At 46.5% G+C, this 16638-nt stretch overlaps 1 protein-coding gene and 1 pseudogene across 5 annotated transcripts in view; one reads left to right on the top strand and one right to left on the bottom strand.

Moving 5' to 3' along the window:
* Positions 1 to 16638, bottom strand: part of LOC119953068 (transcriptional regulator ATRX homolog) — a 608924-nt gene that overhangs the window by 38373 nt on the left and 553913 nt on the right. The gene's annotated exons all lie outside the window — the stretch shown is intronic.
* On the top strand, positions 13356 to 13750 carry LOC119977014 (annotated as a pseudogene).

Raw genomic sequence — 16638 nt, 5'->3', positions numbered from 1 at the left:
TCTCCCCTACCCGGCGTGACGGAGGGTCCCGGAGTAGGGGAGTGGCGCCAACCACTCAGGGGTCGCGCCTCCTCAAAGGTGGGGAATTCTCCCCACCTTTGGGGGCCAGCCCCGCGCCGGAGCGGTTGCCACCAGAAGACCGGCGGAAAAAAACGGCGCCCCCGGCAGCGGGGCTGGCCGAAAGACTTTCGCCGGTCCGCGCATGCGCCGGCAGTGACGTCACTGCCGGCGCATGCGCGATGTGGGGTTCTCTTCCGCCTCCGCCATTGCGGAGGCCGTGGCGGACGCGGAAGAAAATATTGCAGCCAGGGCCCTGGCCCGGAGTCTGAGCGGGGGGCCCCGATCGCGGGCCAGGCCACCGTGGGGGCACCCCCCCGAGGTTCGATCAACCCCCACCCCCCCAGGACCCCGGGGGCCTGCTCGCGCCACTGAGCCCGCCGTTCTAGAGGTGGTTTAAACCTCGGCGGCGGGAGAGGCCTCCCAGCGGCGGGACTTCGGCCCATCCGGGCCGGAGAATCACCGCAGGGGCCTCTCCGATTGGAGTGGCGAGATTCCGCCGCCGCCACTTCCCGGGTGGCGGAGAATCTCTGCCACGGCGGGGGCGGGATTTTAGGCACCCCCAGGTGATTCTCCGACCCTGCTGGGGGTCGGAGAATTTCGCCCTCTATCTCTCATTTTCACAGGAACATGTCTGTCCTGCACTCTGAACAACCTTTCCTTAAAAGACTCCCACATTTCAAATGTGGATTTACCCTTAAACAGCTGCTCCCAATCCACATTCTCGAGCTCCTGCCGAATTTTGTTATAGTTGGCCTTTCCCCAATTCAGCACTCTTCCTTTAGGACCACTCTCGTCTTTGTCCATGAGTATTCTAAAACTTATGGAATTGTGATCGCTATTCCTAAAACGTTAACCACCTGGCCGGGATGATTCCCCAATACCAGGTCCAGTATGGCCCCTTCCCGAGTTGGACTATTTACATACTGCTCTAAAAAACTCTCCTGGATGCTCCTTACAAATTCTGCTCCATCTAAGCCTCCAACACTACATGAGTCCCATTCAATTTTGGGGAAGTTAAAATCTCCCATCACAACCACCCTATTACTCTATAATCTGTCTACATATTTGTACCTCTACTTCACGCTCGCTTTTGGGAGGTCTGTAGTAAAGTCGCAACAATGTTACTGCACTCTTCCTATTTCTTCGATCTCTCCATATTGCCTCAGTGCTCGAATCCTCCATCGTGCCCTCCTTAATCACAGCTGTGATATCATCTCTGACCAGTAATGCAACTCCTCCACCCCTTTTACCTCCCTCTCTATCCCTCTATACCCTGGGATATTTAGTTGTCAGTCTTGCCCATCCCTCAACCAAGTCTCAGTAATACCAATAACATCATATTCCCAGGTACTAATCGAAGCCCTAAGTTCATCTGCCTTACCTGCTACACTTCTCGCATTAAAACAAATGCACCTTAGACCACCTGTCCCTTTGCGATCATCATCTCTTCCCTGTCTACTCTTCCCCTTAGTCACATTGAGTTTATTATCCAGTACCTTACTGGCTTTAGTTGCTGCTTCTTTACTGACCTCTAACTTCCTAATTTGGTTCCCACCCCCTGTCACATTAGTTTAAAACTTCCCCAACAGTGTTAGCAAAGGCACCCCTGAGGATATTGGTTCCAGTCCTGCCCAGGTGTAGATCATCCGATTTGTAATGGTCCCACCGCCCCCAGAACCGGTTCCAATATCCCAAAAATATGAACCCCTCCCTCCTGCACCATCTCTCAAGCCACGTATTCATTCTGACTATTCTTAAATTTCTACTCTGATTGTTTCGTGGCACTGGTAGCAATCCTGAGATTACTACCTTTGAGGTCCTACTTTTTAATTTGTCTCCTAACTCCCTAAATTCTGATTGTAGGACCTCATCCCGTTTTTTACCTATATCGTTGGTGCCTATATGCACCACGACAACTGGCTGTTCACCCCCCCCCCCCCTTCAGTATGTCCTGCAGCCGATCTGAGACATCCCTAACCCGTGCACCCAGGAGGCAACATACCATTCGGGAGTCTCATTTTCGACCACAGAAACGCCTGTCTATTCCCCTTACGATTGAATCCCCTATGACTATAGCCCTGCCAGTCTTTTTCCCGCCCTTCTGTGCAGCAGAGCCAGCCACGGTGCCATGAGCCTGGCTACTACTGCCTTCCCCTGGTGAGTCATCTCCCCCAACAGTATCCAAAACGGTATACCTGTTTTGAAGGGAGATGACCGCAGGGGACACCTGCACTGCCTTCCTGCTGTTTCTCTGCCTTTTGGTCACCCATTCCCTGTCTCCCTCACCAATCCTAATCTGCGGTGTGACCAACTCACTGAACGTGCTATCCACAGGACTCATGTCACCCAGAACTGCTCCCAATGCCCCAGGAATTGGAAACCCTCCCCCTCACACCATCTCTTTAGCAGCGTATTAATCCAATACATCCTACTATTTCTACTCTGATTAGCATGTGGCATTTGGTAGTAATTCTGAGATCACTACCTTTGAGGTTCAACTTCTCAACTTTCTTCCTAACTCCCTATATTCTGTTTTCAGGTTTTATCCCAATTTTATACCTATGTCTTTGGTACCGATGTGCACCATGACCACTGGCAATTAACCCTCCCCCTCCAGAATATCCTGAAACCGCTCCAAGACATCCTTGATCCCAGCATGAGAGAGGCAACATAACAGGCAGTGCCCCAGGAGCCTCTTCACTAAGGTGCCCAACCAAGGTGAGTGTCTCTGGGATGGTGGTGTGTTGGAGAGAGCTATGAAGGAAAGTCAGTGTTGTTCCTAGACTCGTGCTCTGGGGTGTCTTCGGCTGCCGGTCGAGGGTGCCCATCGGTGTCCGTTTCCTCCTCACTGCTGTCCTCCTGGGGTTGTGGTCGGGGGGTACCAGAAGGGCCCGCCTCATTGCCAGAGGATCTTGCAAGACACAAGACAAGCCAATGATTGGATGGACCCAGGTTGGGATGGCGGTAGTGATGGAGGGGAGAGTGTGTGGGGGGGGGGGTTAATGTTGGAGAGGCAACGTGGGGGTATTTGGGGTTTGTGGTGGTGGAGGGGGGCAGTGTGGGGGGGGGTGCGGGAGCATGAGGGTGGTAGTTGAAGGGGCAGTGTTGTGGGGTCTGGGGGGGTGTGGGATGGTGGTGGTGGGGGGCCAGTGTGGGGAGATGTGAGGGTGCTGGAGGTGGTGGTGGTGGAGGGGCAGTATGGGGGTGTGTGGGTGCTGGAACGATGGTAGAGGGTGTGGGGGTGGTGACACACTTGCCATGGGGAACTGCAACTCAGCAGATTCTCACTTACTCGCCTGGTGCTGACCTCCGCCTCGGTGACCGTCCTCTCTCCGGGCCCACTGTTCAGCTGTAGTTAGAGGCCGCAGGTCCGGCTTTCCCACTCTGGTTGTTTCCCTCTCCCGGTGGTTGTGGGCGGTCTTCTCCTGTGGGGTGGTAGGAGGGAGGTTTTTAACCCAAGATCTAGGTGAAGAAACCCTACCAGGCGTGCACAGGTAAATATAACCCCAAGGGGAGATATAAATGCCAGGACAGCATCCTGGCATTGCCCCTGGCACCATTGTAGGTGGGGCATGGTCTCTGCATGTGTGGAGGGGTTCCTGCTTTGCTTTTATCGGAGATCGGGCACACTTTAAAAAGAGCACTCCAATTTTGGCAATCGCAGAGTTGCTGGACAATGAGGTGAGAAAAGCCAGCTTTGTAGCCAGTGAACTGCAAAAGGTAAATTGCACCCTTTTTGTCCTCTTGACAACTTACTCTCCTTCCTATCTTGGTGTCATTAGAAACTTTAGCTGTCATAAATTTGGTTCCTTCATCCAAATCATTGGTAAAGATTGAGAATAGTTGATGCGGCAGCATTGATCCCTGTGGCACTTCATTCGTTACAACTTGACAAAATTGGCCCAATTGGCCCTATTCTCTGCTTCTTGTTAGCGAACCCATCCTCTATTTGTGCTAATATGTCACTCCCTACATCATAGACTCTTAAGCAACTTTTGATATGTCACCGTATCAAAGTCTTTTAGAAATCAAAGTACACACCTACCGGTTCCCTTTTACCCATCTAGCTAGTTGCTGCCTCACAAAACGCTGATAAATAAGTCAAACACGATATCCCATTCACAAAATCATGTTGACTCTGCCTGATTGTATTATAGTTTTCAAAATGTCCCATCACCTCCTTATTAATTTATACTAGCATTTTCCCAAATACAGATAATAGGCCTATAGTTTCATGCTTTTTGTCTCATCCATTCTTGAAGCTCCAAAATCTAGGCTCCTCACTCTGCAACCGGATTCTCGACTTTCTGACCCATAGACCACAATCAGTAAGAATAAACAACAACACCCCCTCTACGATAGTCCTCAATACAGTGGCCCTGCAAGACTGCGTACTTAGCCCTCTACTATACTCCCTATACAGACGCGACTGTTTGACAAAATTTGGCTCCAACGCCATAGAAAGGTTTGCTGATGACACGACCGTAGTGGGTCGGATCTCGAACAACGACGAGTCAGAATACAGGAGGGAGATAGAGAACCTAGTGGAGCGGTGTAACGACAACAATCTCTCCCTCAATGCCAGCAAAACTGAAGAGCTGTTCATTGACTTTAGAAAGCAAAGTATTGTACATACCCCTGTCTGCATCAACGGGCCAATGTGGAGATGGTCGGCAGCTTTAATTGAAATGAAAATGAAAATCGCTTATTGTCACGAGTAGGCTTCAATGAAGTTACTGTGAAAAGCCCCTAGTCGCCATATTCCGGCGCCTGTCCGGGGAGGCTGGTACGGGAATCGAACCGTGCTGCTGGCCTGCTTGGTCTGCTTTAAAAGCCAGCGATTTAGCCTTGTGAGCTAAACCAGCCCCTCGGTGCTCGGTGTGCACATCACCCAATTTCCTCGGTGTGCACATCACCAGAAATTGGTCCTGGTCCACCAACGCCGACATATCCCTCCGCCGCCCTGCAAGATCACTCCGACATGTCTTGCGGGGCAGCAGAGGGGAAGACGGCAACCTCGCATGCGCGGGTTGGCGCCGCCCAACCTGCGCCTGCGCGGGTGAGGTCATTTAGGCGCCACCGGCCGCATCATTCAGGCGGCGCCGCTTTGACGCAAGTGTCAATGCCCAGCGCCCAAGATTGACGCGCCGCCGCTGTTAGCCCCCTGGGGTGGGAGAATAGGGGGCGAGGAGCGGCCTCCGACGACGGAGTGAAACACTCTGGTTTTCACTCCGGAGTTGGCACTTTGCCTCCCTTTGAGAGAATCGTGGCCCATGTTTTCACTTTAGGTCGAAACAAAGAGAGGTGTTGACATAACGACATCCACTTGAAAACTTTTATTCTGCCCCTTTTTCAAACGTGCAGAGAATTAACCCTTGCCTCTTAACAGCTGAAGATGTACATATATTTTTACAGGAATTGGGAATTACAAATTTTAAGTTTGAATTGTCATATTTGTTCCGAGTAATTAACCCATTTTGCCCCAAGCAAAAGAATGGATCTTTTTGTGTTTTAGGTACCTGCAAGCGGAACAGGATTTGCAGTTAGCTGGTGTCCATGGACATAAGGACAAAACCTCTTTTGAAGAAGAGATTCTACAATTTAAAACAAAGAAGAGATAAACTGGACATTAATAAAAATCTGAAAGCCAATAACACTGTTGTTTGAATTTGGGACAATTCTGGGATATAGAAAGGCAATGTAATTTAGCAAGTTACGTTAAGAAAAAGGATGTAATTTAAGACAAAGAACAGGCAATCAAAATGTTACTGCCTGGAGTCAAATGGAAATGTTTGATTTCTGTATTAAACATGAAGATATTTTATTGGACTGCAAGATTTCTCCAGAGCTCATGGTTGGAATAGGATTAAGTAATTGAGGTGGACAATTGAGATAGGAAATCAAAACAGGAAATGGGAATTGGAATATTGGGTGCAATTCAATAGAATATTTCAATCTGGCATTAATATAAGAGGAAAGTCTAGAGGAGTCTCGTAAATTGATAAACGTTCTTTTGGTAATGCTCCTGTCCTTGCCTTTGCTTTTATTTAAGAGAACAAAGTTGGATACTCAGGCCACCACCCAAGGCAGCTAGACCATATGTGGAGAGATAAGCAATAACTTTGAGATATTTTGATAAGATCACAAAAGGTTCAAGAATGTGTACTACAATGAGTTATGTGTGAAGTAACTAACAGGCAGGAAACCAGTTCACAACAGACCGTTTCAAAGGTTTGAAACTCCTTGCCATTATGCATTGAAGAGCAAGCCCCAAGCATGCACACTACTTGACAAAAGTAGTCAATGGGGCCAACAAAGTGAAACAACATCATTAAGTGATAAAGGCACTGACACATATTGCACAGAGAAACTGACTTTAAAATAATTGGGACAGCATCAAACACACTGAAACTTGTCAGAATGAGCACAATTGAAGTGATAGGGTAAATTATTTGGATAAGAAAAAGTAAGGGGTTGATAGCAAGTAAACCTGGTGAGGAATATCCACAAGATGGACACAGACAATTTGGAGAGCTGGAGAATATTTTAAGTCCATGCACGATGTTATTTTGAGTGATATTTGAGTGAGATGATTTGCAAATAGGAGTGTCAGAGAGAAAGGGCTATCAATCCAATTATTCAGAGATCACATTCAAGTTACAATAGATTACAGAATAAACTGGAATCAAAAAGAAAAATAAAAAAATTAATTTTCTCTCTGCATAGATCACCCCACTCAAGGGCAAGAGAAAGAAAGTGACCAATACTTCAGTCAGGCCTTTGACAAGGTCCCCCATGGCAGACTGGTACAAAAGGTGAAATCACACGGGATTAGGAGTGAGCTGGCAAGATGGACACAGAACTGGCTAGGTCATAGAAGAAAGAGAGTAGCAATGGAAGGGTGCTTTTCTGATTGGAGGGCTGTGACTAGTGGTGTTCCGCAGGGATCAGTGCTGTTCATAGTATATATAAATGATTTGGAGGAAAATGTAATCGGTCTGATTAGTAAGTTTGCAGACGACACAAAGGTTGGTGGAATTGCGGATAGCGATGAGGACTGTCAAAGGATACAGCAGAATTTAGATCGTTTGGAGACTTGTGCGGAGAGATGGCAGATGGAGTTTAATCCGGACAAATGTGAAGTAATGCATTTTGGAAGGTCTAATGCAGGTAGGGAATACATAGTAAAAGGTAGAACCCTCAAGAGTATTGACAGTCAGAGAGATCTAGGTGTACAGATCCACAGGTCACTGAAAGGGGCAACACAGGTGGAGAAGGTAGTCAAGAAGGCATACGGCATGCTTGCCTTCATTGGCCGGGGCATTGAATATAAGAATTGGCAAGTCATGTTGCAGCTGTAAAGAACCTTAGTTAGGCCACACTTAGAGTATAGTGTTCAATTCTAGTCGCTACATTAGAAGGATGTGGAGGCTTTAGAGAGGGTACAGAAGAGATTTACCAGGATGTTGCCTGGTATGGAGGGCATTAGCTATGAGGAGCAGTTGAATAAACCTGGTTTGTTCTCACTGGAAAGACGGAGGTTGAGGGGCGACCTGATAGAGGTTTACAATATTGTGAGAGGCATAGACAGAGTGGATAGTCAGAGGCTTTTTCCCAGGGTAGAGGGGTCAATTACTAGCGGGGCATAGGTTTAAGGTGCGAGGGGCAAGCTTTAGAGGAGATGTACGAGGCAAGTTTTTTACACAGAGGGTAGTGGGTGCCTGGAACTTGCTGTCAGAGGAGGTGGTGGAAACGATAGTGACATTTAAGGGGCATCTTGACAAATACATAAATAGGATGGGAATAGAGGGATACGGACCCAGGAAGTGTAGAAGATTTTAGTTTAAATGGGCAGCATGGTCAGCACAGGTTTGGAGGGCCGAAGGGTCTATTCCTGTGCTGTACTTTTCTTTGTTCGAATAATGAAATAAGGGGTGGAAGAGTAAGATCTCACCCTGTGTAAACTGGAACCGCATTATACGTTACTCACAAATTGAAATTACATTTATTTTAGTTTAGTTGACACAGTGGTCAGCACGGTAGCACAAGTGGCTAGCACTGTGGCTTCACAGTGCCAGGGTCCCAGGTTCGATTCCCCGCTGGGTCACTGTCTGTGCGGGGTCTGCACGTTCTCCCAGTGTCTGTGTGGGTTTCCTCCGGGTGCTCTGGTTTCCTTCCACAGTCCAAAGACGTGCAGGTTAGGTGGAGTGGCCATGATAAATTGCCCATAGTGACCAAAAAGGTAAGGAGGGGTCATTGGGCTACGGGGATAGGGTGAAAGTGAGGGCTTAAGTGGGTCGGTGCAGACCCGATGGGCCGAATGGCCTCCTTCTGCACTGTATGTTCTATGTTCATAATCTATGTATGACAACTCAATATGATTTTATTATCAATTTTGGATCAGACGCTCATTCCATGACCCAGCCTTCGCATCACACTCAAAATTGACAAGGGAAAAAGACATATGGCCTTAAGATAGTGATGTGAGATGTCAAGGTTGAACAACTACTGAAACAAACTATCAGTTCAAAGAAGTAAATGTGCCCTCACTACATGAGATAGATTTCTTGCTCAGCTTGTTCGCTTTTATTGGGTCTGATAGCTCCAAAGGGATCACTAATTTGGCAAAACACATTAAATGTTAGGGTGAAAAAACTCACACAACCTGAGCCTAACACTGTTTGGAGTTGAGCTACGGAGTGGTTGGGATCCTGAAGAAGCCTCAATGGTGCAAGGCTTGGTCATGATCTTTGTACTTATTTTTGCCAAATATATCTTGTATTTATGACAACCAAATGTATCTGTAAAAGGATGTCAAGACGACCTGAAACAGCAATATATGAGATGCCCTTATTCTTAACTTGTTACCCCTCACTTTTATTTTACTAACTCTAAATGCTTGTAAACCTTTTTTTAAAGAAGCACCCATTCCAGTGTTGAAGGTTGTTCCTATACAAAGGGACCATTAAAGACAACTGTGAATGCTCCCAAGTATCCTGGGGGCGGAGTGTAAGGAATGGGTTAATTCTGTTCATTGTAAGGATTCTTGGCAGATGGCCAGGATGTTTACTGGAACATAAAGCTCCAGATGTTCAACCTCAGACATTCATGCCACGCTATGCTTATCTATTAGACTTCACTGTATGAATATCATGACCTTTTGCTTGTTCGTTGGACTTCACCTCGGACTAGAGTCGTGACAGGTGCCAGGAGCCGAACCTCAAAGCCGCCGTCAACCCAGGGGTCCCCGACGAGCAGAAGGGCGTAAGGTTATTGTTTTATAGCGTTATTTTATATTCTTATATTATATTCTTATTTGTATTTTTTTAATAATAAAGTAGAGTAGACAAACTTCTGTCATTGTTCTCTCTATTACACTGTGTCTGAATCATAAAGAACCCTTGGAGCAATCGAAGACAACCCACCACCCTCCCCACCCAGGGATGGGAACTAATCTTGGCATATCATCTTTTTGTCTTGCCAGGTGTTGCTTTTGGTATCTGGGTATCCGGCTGGCCATCGCTCCATAGATTGAATAATACTAGTCTGGTGAGCAGAGTGAGGCTCGATTTGAAGAAGTGGGATGATCTCCCTCTGTCCTTGACGGGCAGGATCCAGCCTATAAAAATGAATATTCTCCTGAGATTTTTATTTAGTTTTCAGTGTCTCCCAATTTTTCTCCCCAAATTAACTTTTGCTAAGATTAATAAGTTTGTGGCCTCTTTTATTTGGGCAGGTAAGATCCTGAGAATCCATAAGGCATTCCTTCAGAGGGTCTGGCAGTCTGGGTGGGGGGGGGGGGGGGGGGGGGGGGGGTATTACCCAATTTGCTCATTAGAAGGAGCTAGTTTAGCACATGGCTAAATAGCTGGCTTTTAAAGCAGACCAAGGCAGACCAGCAGTGCGGTTCAATTCCCGTACCAGCCTCCCCGAACAGGCGCCGGAATGTGCCAATTTTCATTTCTTCATTTCATTCGTTATTGGGCAGCTAACATCGAGAAGGTGATGGGATGGTTTCGAGATCTGGGCCCCTTGTGGGGACAGATGGAAGCAACCTCTTGTAGGGGCTCTAGTCTAAGGGCTTTGGCAATGGTCCCATTCCCCTTCTCCCCATTGAGATGCTTTTTGAATCTGGTAGTGGTTAAAAACTCTTCAAATATGGCAGTAATTGCAAATTGGGTTCCATGCTATTGAAACCATCTATTTTCTCCACTGAGTTTAGATACGATGTTTAGGTCATGGAAAAGGAAGGGCCTTGGGAGTTTTAGGGACCTATTAGTAGAGAGACGGTTACTAGTTTGGAGGTATTATCGACAAGGTTTCAACTTTCGGGGAAAAACCTGTTCTGTTACCTCCAAGCACGTAATTTTGTTCGGAAGGCAATTGTTGAGTAGGATCCTATCACTTGCATGTTCTGGTGGGGGGAGCTTTGCCAGCATCTATGGGCAAATCTTGTCCACAGAGGTTGCTCCACTAGATGAGGTATGGGCAAACTTGGATATATTTTAAGTGGGAATGTGTGGTATAAAGTACTACACAGGGTGAACTTCATGTCCTGCTATGCATGACTCAATCTAATTTAGCTCAAGGTAGTACATAGGGTTCACCTAACTAAAGCTAGGATGAGCAGTTTCTTTTCAGGAGTGGAGAATAAGTGTGAGTGGTGTTCTTTGGGACCTGCTAATTACACCTATATGTTTTGGTCATGTCCCAGGGTGGCAAGTTTTGGGTCTCCTTCTTTAATGCCCTGTCAGCGATACTTTACATTGATCTGGAGCCTTGTCCTTTGATGGCCATTTTCAGAGTATCGGGCTTTCAGTGTTGCAGATGGGGGTAAAGGGGATGTTCTCGCGTTTGCCCTCCTAATAGCCCGGAGGCGGGTACTACTGGCATGGAGATCTTATGCTCCGCCAGTGCCTCGGTCAGGTTGGGTGACCTCATGGAACATTTACATATGGGGAAGGTCAAGTACACAGTCAGGGGTCGGTCGAGGGGGTTCTACCTCAAGTGGCGGCCATTAATGTCCTACTTTAAAGAATTAATCACCATCAGTTGATGGGGGGAGAGGGGGTTAGTTCTCATTGTGGGGGAAAGGATGTTTCTCTCCTGGGTGGGCTTTATATGGTTGTTTACGTTTTTACTAATATTGCAATTTGTAACATTAATTTTCATAGAATTATAGAATTTACAGTGCAGAAGGAAGCCATTCGGCACATCGAGTCTGCACCGGCTCTTGGAAAGAGCACCCTACCAAAGCCCACACCCCCACCCTATGCCATAACCCAGTAACCCCACCCAACACTAAGGACAATTTTGGACACTAAGGGCAATTTAGCATGGCCAATCCACCTAACCTGCACATCTTTGGTCTGTGGGAGGAAACCGGAGCACCCGGAGGAAACCCACACACACAAGGGGAGAACGTGCAGACTCCGCACAGCCAGTGACCCAAGCCCGGATTCGAACCCGGGACCCTGGAGCTGTGAAGCAATTGTGCTAACCACTATGCTACCGTGCTGCCCGTTTCCATGGTGTTATTGTGTATTTTGTTTGTTATAAATTAAAATTCTTTAATAAAAATATATTTTTAAAAAAGAACAATGTTTCCATACACATTCATGAGTGACTGAGAAGGATACCCATCTCTGCTCCTCCATGAGATTTTTTGTCGGGAATGAATGAGGTGGGATGCCATGTATAGATGGAGGCCAGGTGACGGGCTTATTAGCTTTGAGATGGAGGGAAACCTGTAAAGGACACACTCACTCAATGTCTCATTTCAATTTGTTCATAGGCTACAGGCAACCCAGGCTTGATAATGGCTCTCTCATCCAGATGAGGAGATAGAGGGCTATCGCTGGTTGACAAAGAACCGTGAGGGTGGGGTGGGGGGGGAGGAATGGCCTGAGCAGAGAAAGGCAGACCTCTCTCAGGTCTAGATGCTGGTGAACATGGTCAACTGCAATATCAAGCATTGGCATGACCATGGGTGTATGCTTGTGGTTCTTAGCTCGATGTGAGTGACAAGTAATGTCGGAGGCACCCTTACATGATCAGAGAAGTGGTTGCTCACATCTAGCAGTTTCTCCTGTGCGAGCTATGGCTACAATGACTCTGTAGGAGTAATGCAGAGCTCCTGGCCTGCAATGAACAAATGTCTGTCTGGGTGCTCTTTAAGTATGTTGCCAGGACCTCAAACAAAATGAGGTAACGGTGGGTTATGGGTGGCTTGCTGCCTGTGCCAGCACAAAATTTGGTGACTGCTCATGGATGCATAATTAATGAACAATTCTGCCCATAATGTTCAACAAAAATACATTCCATTACAAAAACCTCAGCAAGATCCATCTGTGGCTTACTAAGGAAGTTAAGGATAGTAATAGTATTAAAAGGAGAGGCTTTTAATGTTTGAAAAGAATAGTAGTAAACCTGAGGATTGGGGATGTTTTAGAAGCCAACAAAGGGCAACCAAAAAAGGAAAAAAATAGAATGAGATTTCACCAGTCTTACTCAAAAAACTCTAGTTTACAAACAAGATTTACCAATTGTGAAACCATGTTCACTTTTTCTGATCACACAATGATTTTCTAATTACATTGTTAAAACTAATTGTAAGAGCTTTTAAAAATAAATAAAAATGAGAAAAGCTAAAACAAACATTGGTCCCTCGGAAGCAGAGGCGGGGGAAATTATCATTGAGAACAAATAAATGACAGCAACATTGAACAAACAGTTGGGGCAAGAGGAAGCCCACCATTGGCCGCGGTGGGATCTTCCAGTTTTCAGGTTTTCTCCACCACTGGGGAAACTATGGTGCGCCATTAGCAGGACCATAAGATTTTACCAGCGGAAATGGCTCGAACATTTTGGCCTTTTTTGCCTGTCTTTATGGTACAGGCACAATTGCATACCAGAAATAAAGAGTAACCAAGGGGCTAATAAGAATGAGGATCTTAAGCTAATTAATATTAGCAGAGAAAAAGAGGCTGAAATCTGTCAAATCACCGGACCTGATAGCCTACATCCTCAAAGGCATCAGAAAAATCGTATGCCCCCACCAGCCCCCCAAGGGGTGTGCTTGAGGTGGGGGAGGCACATAAAACATGGATGACTAGCTCTCTGCCTTCCTGCCCACCCTGAGCTATTCCCCATAATTGGATGGATAGGGTAGGCATCAACAGCCAGCCGGTTTATTGAAGTTGTTAACTGGCCAATTAAAGGCCAACTAAGGAAATCTTCCTGCCAATGTGCCACTAGGCATCACGGCCTGAGCTTCCTTCTCTTTTGACATATTGATGAAGCAGCATCATGGTGCACATGAATGTCTCGCCAATGCCGTTACAAGCATTAACAATGCAGAGAAACGTGGAAAATGGCATACCTCATCCAGTGATTGTGAGATTCCTGACTGTAATGATGAAGCATGACGACAGTGGAGAGTTTGAGATTATTGATGGCCACAGGTATAAGAAAATAGTTCTCAACATCACAGGTAGACTGAGCAAGTGCAGTGTTATTAACCTCAGATTTGATGTTCAGATAAAGTTTAGGAAAGGTGGCAAAAGGTTTCCTGCCTTCCTGTCAGTTTGGGTACCTTGTTCCGACAATCTCAGCTGATATCATGAACCGTGCAGAGGAAAAGTGAAAATATACAGGAGTAAAAATGGTTGGATTCTTTTCTAGAATGTGAAACCAGTCTGCAATAAAACATTGGGTAGAATTTTAAGGATGGCAAGTGATCGGCGCTTGCCATCCTGAATTCTGGCGCCTACCACGCAGCTTCTGACTCTCAAACTCCCACTGCCACTTAACACTCACTTGAGCGATGATTGGCAGTCCCTGGAAGGAAGTCCTGCCCATAAGACCTGTCTGCCAATCAGGTTGGCAATCAGCTCTTCAACCTGGTCAGGCACAGTCCTGCAGTGGCCAGAAACGGTACGGCAGCACCCTGCCTGGGGCAATGTCCCACTCCAGGACCTTTGAAAAGTTAAGTCTCAGAGCGGGAGGGTAAGGGACTCCAGGAGGGTTGAGATGGAAAATGGTCGTGGCATCAGGAGAGTAGGTCGTGAGAAGGAGGCCGCAGAACTCCCAATGTCCTAGGCAGAAGGCCGCCCAACTCTGAGAAGGCCTTAAAGTGAAGCGTCTTCTCCCTTCCCACTTGAGATGGGAAAATGTATAAATGTCACTTTTCCATCATCCCTGCATCCGATTCCACCAGCCTAAAATTGAGGCTGTGAGGGATAAGGCTTTTAAGTGGCCACTTCAGTGCCTTAATAGATGAATGGGCGGGTTTCCCGCCTGGATACTTGCTTGCCCAAGCGTGAAATAGCATCTGGGTTTGGTTGGGGGTTCCTGGAGGGAATCCCATTCAATCTTCTGCTCTCCCCCGCCCCCTCTCAGGAGCAGCACACAATTCTGCCCATTGAAACCAGAACAAAAATCATTGCCAGTGAAAATTGGAGGAAATTAGCCAGCCCACCTTTTACCATATGTATGGGTGAGAAGTAAGGAAGGGTATCTTCTTTTGGGGGAGCCTTTTCCAACTTGGGGAACCCCGTCAAGACAGGACATCCCCTTTGTGGCTACCCCCTGGCCTCCAAAACCGATCCAACTCCCTCTAGTCCGTCCCAAGAGGCCATGATCCGGTCCTGCCCAAAAGGTTCAGACTTAACTGAGTCCGGCAGCAACTTCTTTTCCTTTTCAGAACTCAGCAGTGCTCTGCACTGAGTTCTACTCCACTGGGGCTACTCAGCTGCCACATGGACAGATTATCTAGCAACATTTGAAGGTGGGACATTCTGTCCTTGAGGGCTGAAGACCCAATTAGATAGTTACGGCCACCCCCATCTACGATTGCCAATCTTTCCAGAATGGCTGGGGTGTCTCCTGGAGTCGTCGACAATTTCCCAGTGGTAAAATAAAGCATTCTGGGAGGTTTTAAAATGCTATTTTAAGCAAATCTGTCACATCACTTGTACTTCTGAGTCACAGCTGAGTCTGGCCAGTGTCACCGAATCGAATTCAAATCCTAAACTAAAAAAATTGCCAGGAGGACTCCAATTGGCTGGGACTTTTGGAAGGCTGCAATGGCCTTTGTGGAGGTTTGAATTTCACTGAAGGATAATGCCCTGCTTTGATTTGGGTCACACTTAAGGCCATAAGATATTGGAACAGAATTAGGCCATTTAGCTCATCGAGTCTGCTCTGCCATTCGATCATGGCTGATATGTTTCTCATCCCCATTCTCCTGCCTTCTCCCCATAACCCCTGATCTCCATATTAATCAAGAAATCCCTTATTAATCAAGAACACCAGATTTGTGCGTGACGTGCTGTTACCTACAGGGCGAAAGACCAAGTGCTGGATGGCAAAATGAAACAGAATAGTTCTTTCTGAGAACATCAAAGCTAGGAGCATGAGCAGGCAATTTCGCTTCTCGAGCCTGCTCCATTGTTCAACATGATCATGGCAGATCTTATCATGGCCTCAACTTCACCGTCCTGCCTGTTTTCCGTAACTCTTCAACCAATTAAAAATTTGTCAAACTCCTCCTTAAATTTACTCACTGTCCCACTATCCACCGCACTCTGGGGTAGCGAATTCCACAGACTCACAACCCTTTGGGAAAAAGTAGATTCTCCTCTTATCTGGCCTGAACACATAAGAAACATTCTTAAAGTGTGAAGGAAGAACCCCTCAAAAAAGAATAGATTTAATCTTTTAATGGCCATCAAACCGTTTAAGTCCAGAAGTGGACAATCAGGTTCTTCAGTACTTGTTAACTTTTTGGACAAGTGTTCCTGAAATTCTATGATAGGGATTGATCGGGGCCATATGTAATAAATGAGTGAATTTGGTTGAGTACAGCAGCAAGGGAAAGGTACAAAGAGTAGAAGGTACCTTTTTAAAAATTAATTCCTGGGATGTGGGTTCGCTGAGTTGCTCACTGAACTGAGTGGCTTGCTTTCCATTTCAGATGGCAGTTATCAATGACATTACTGTGGCCACATGTTGGCCAACAAAGTAAGCTTGCCAGATTTCCTTTGGTGAAACAGATGGTTTTTTACAACAATTGACAAGATTTCATGATCATTATTTGTGCACAAGCACTGGGAGAGAGAACATGCTGAGGGAGACATAGTCCAAGTTAGCACATTTAGACTTTGAGCAAAGTGGGATTTGAACTGGTCAGTATTTTTTAAGCTAAATAGCCTAACTAGCCTAGTTAAAAAGATAGTTGACGCAGCTGACTGAGTAACAGTTAACTCTCAATCACCTGAAGCCTGAATAGGGCCTCAATAGGGTTAAATTACAGTAGGAGCTCAACTAGAGACCAACTCATCTCAGCTCTCAATAAAAAAGGGACTGTTTCAAGAGTACAATCAGTAAGATTCACATATGAGCAGATGCTGAATGATACAACGGGTGTGATATAATGGCTGCGTTGCTTCCGGCGTGGTTCTGTGCGAGCCGGTTAGGTCGCAGGGGAGGCCGAAATCCGTGAAGTCACGGATGCCCTGTATGTCTGGGCATCAGAATATATAAACTTGGAGCTGGACCAAGCCCATCAAAATGCCT

The sequence above is a fragment of the Scyliorhinus canicula genome, chromosome 1 (genome assembly GCF_902713615.1).
Source record: "Scyliorhinus canicula chromosome 1, sScyCan1.1, whole genome shotgun sequence".
NCBI classification, from domain to species: domain Eukaryota; kingdom Metazoa; phylum Chordata; class Chondrichthyes; order Carcharhiniformes; family Scyliorhinidae; genus Scyliorhinus; species Scyliorhinus canicula.
This window is presented reverse-complemented; position numbering and strand designations above follow the sequence as displayed.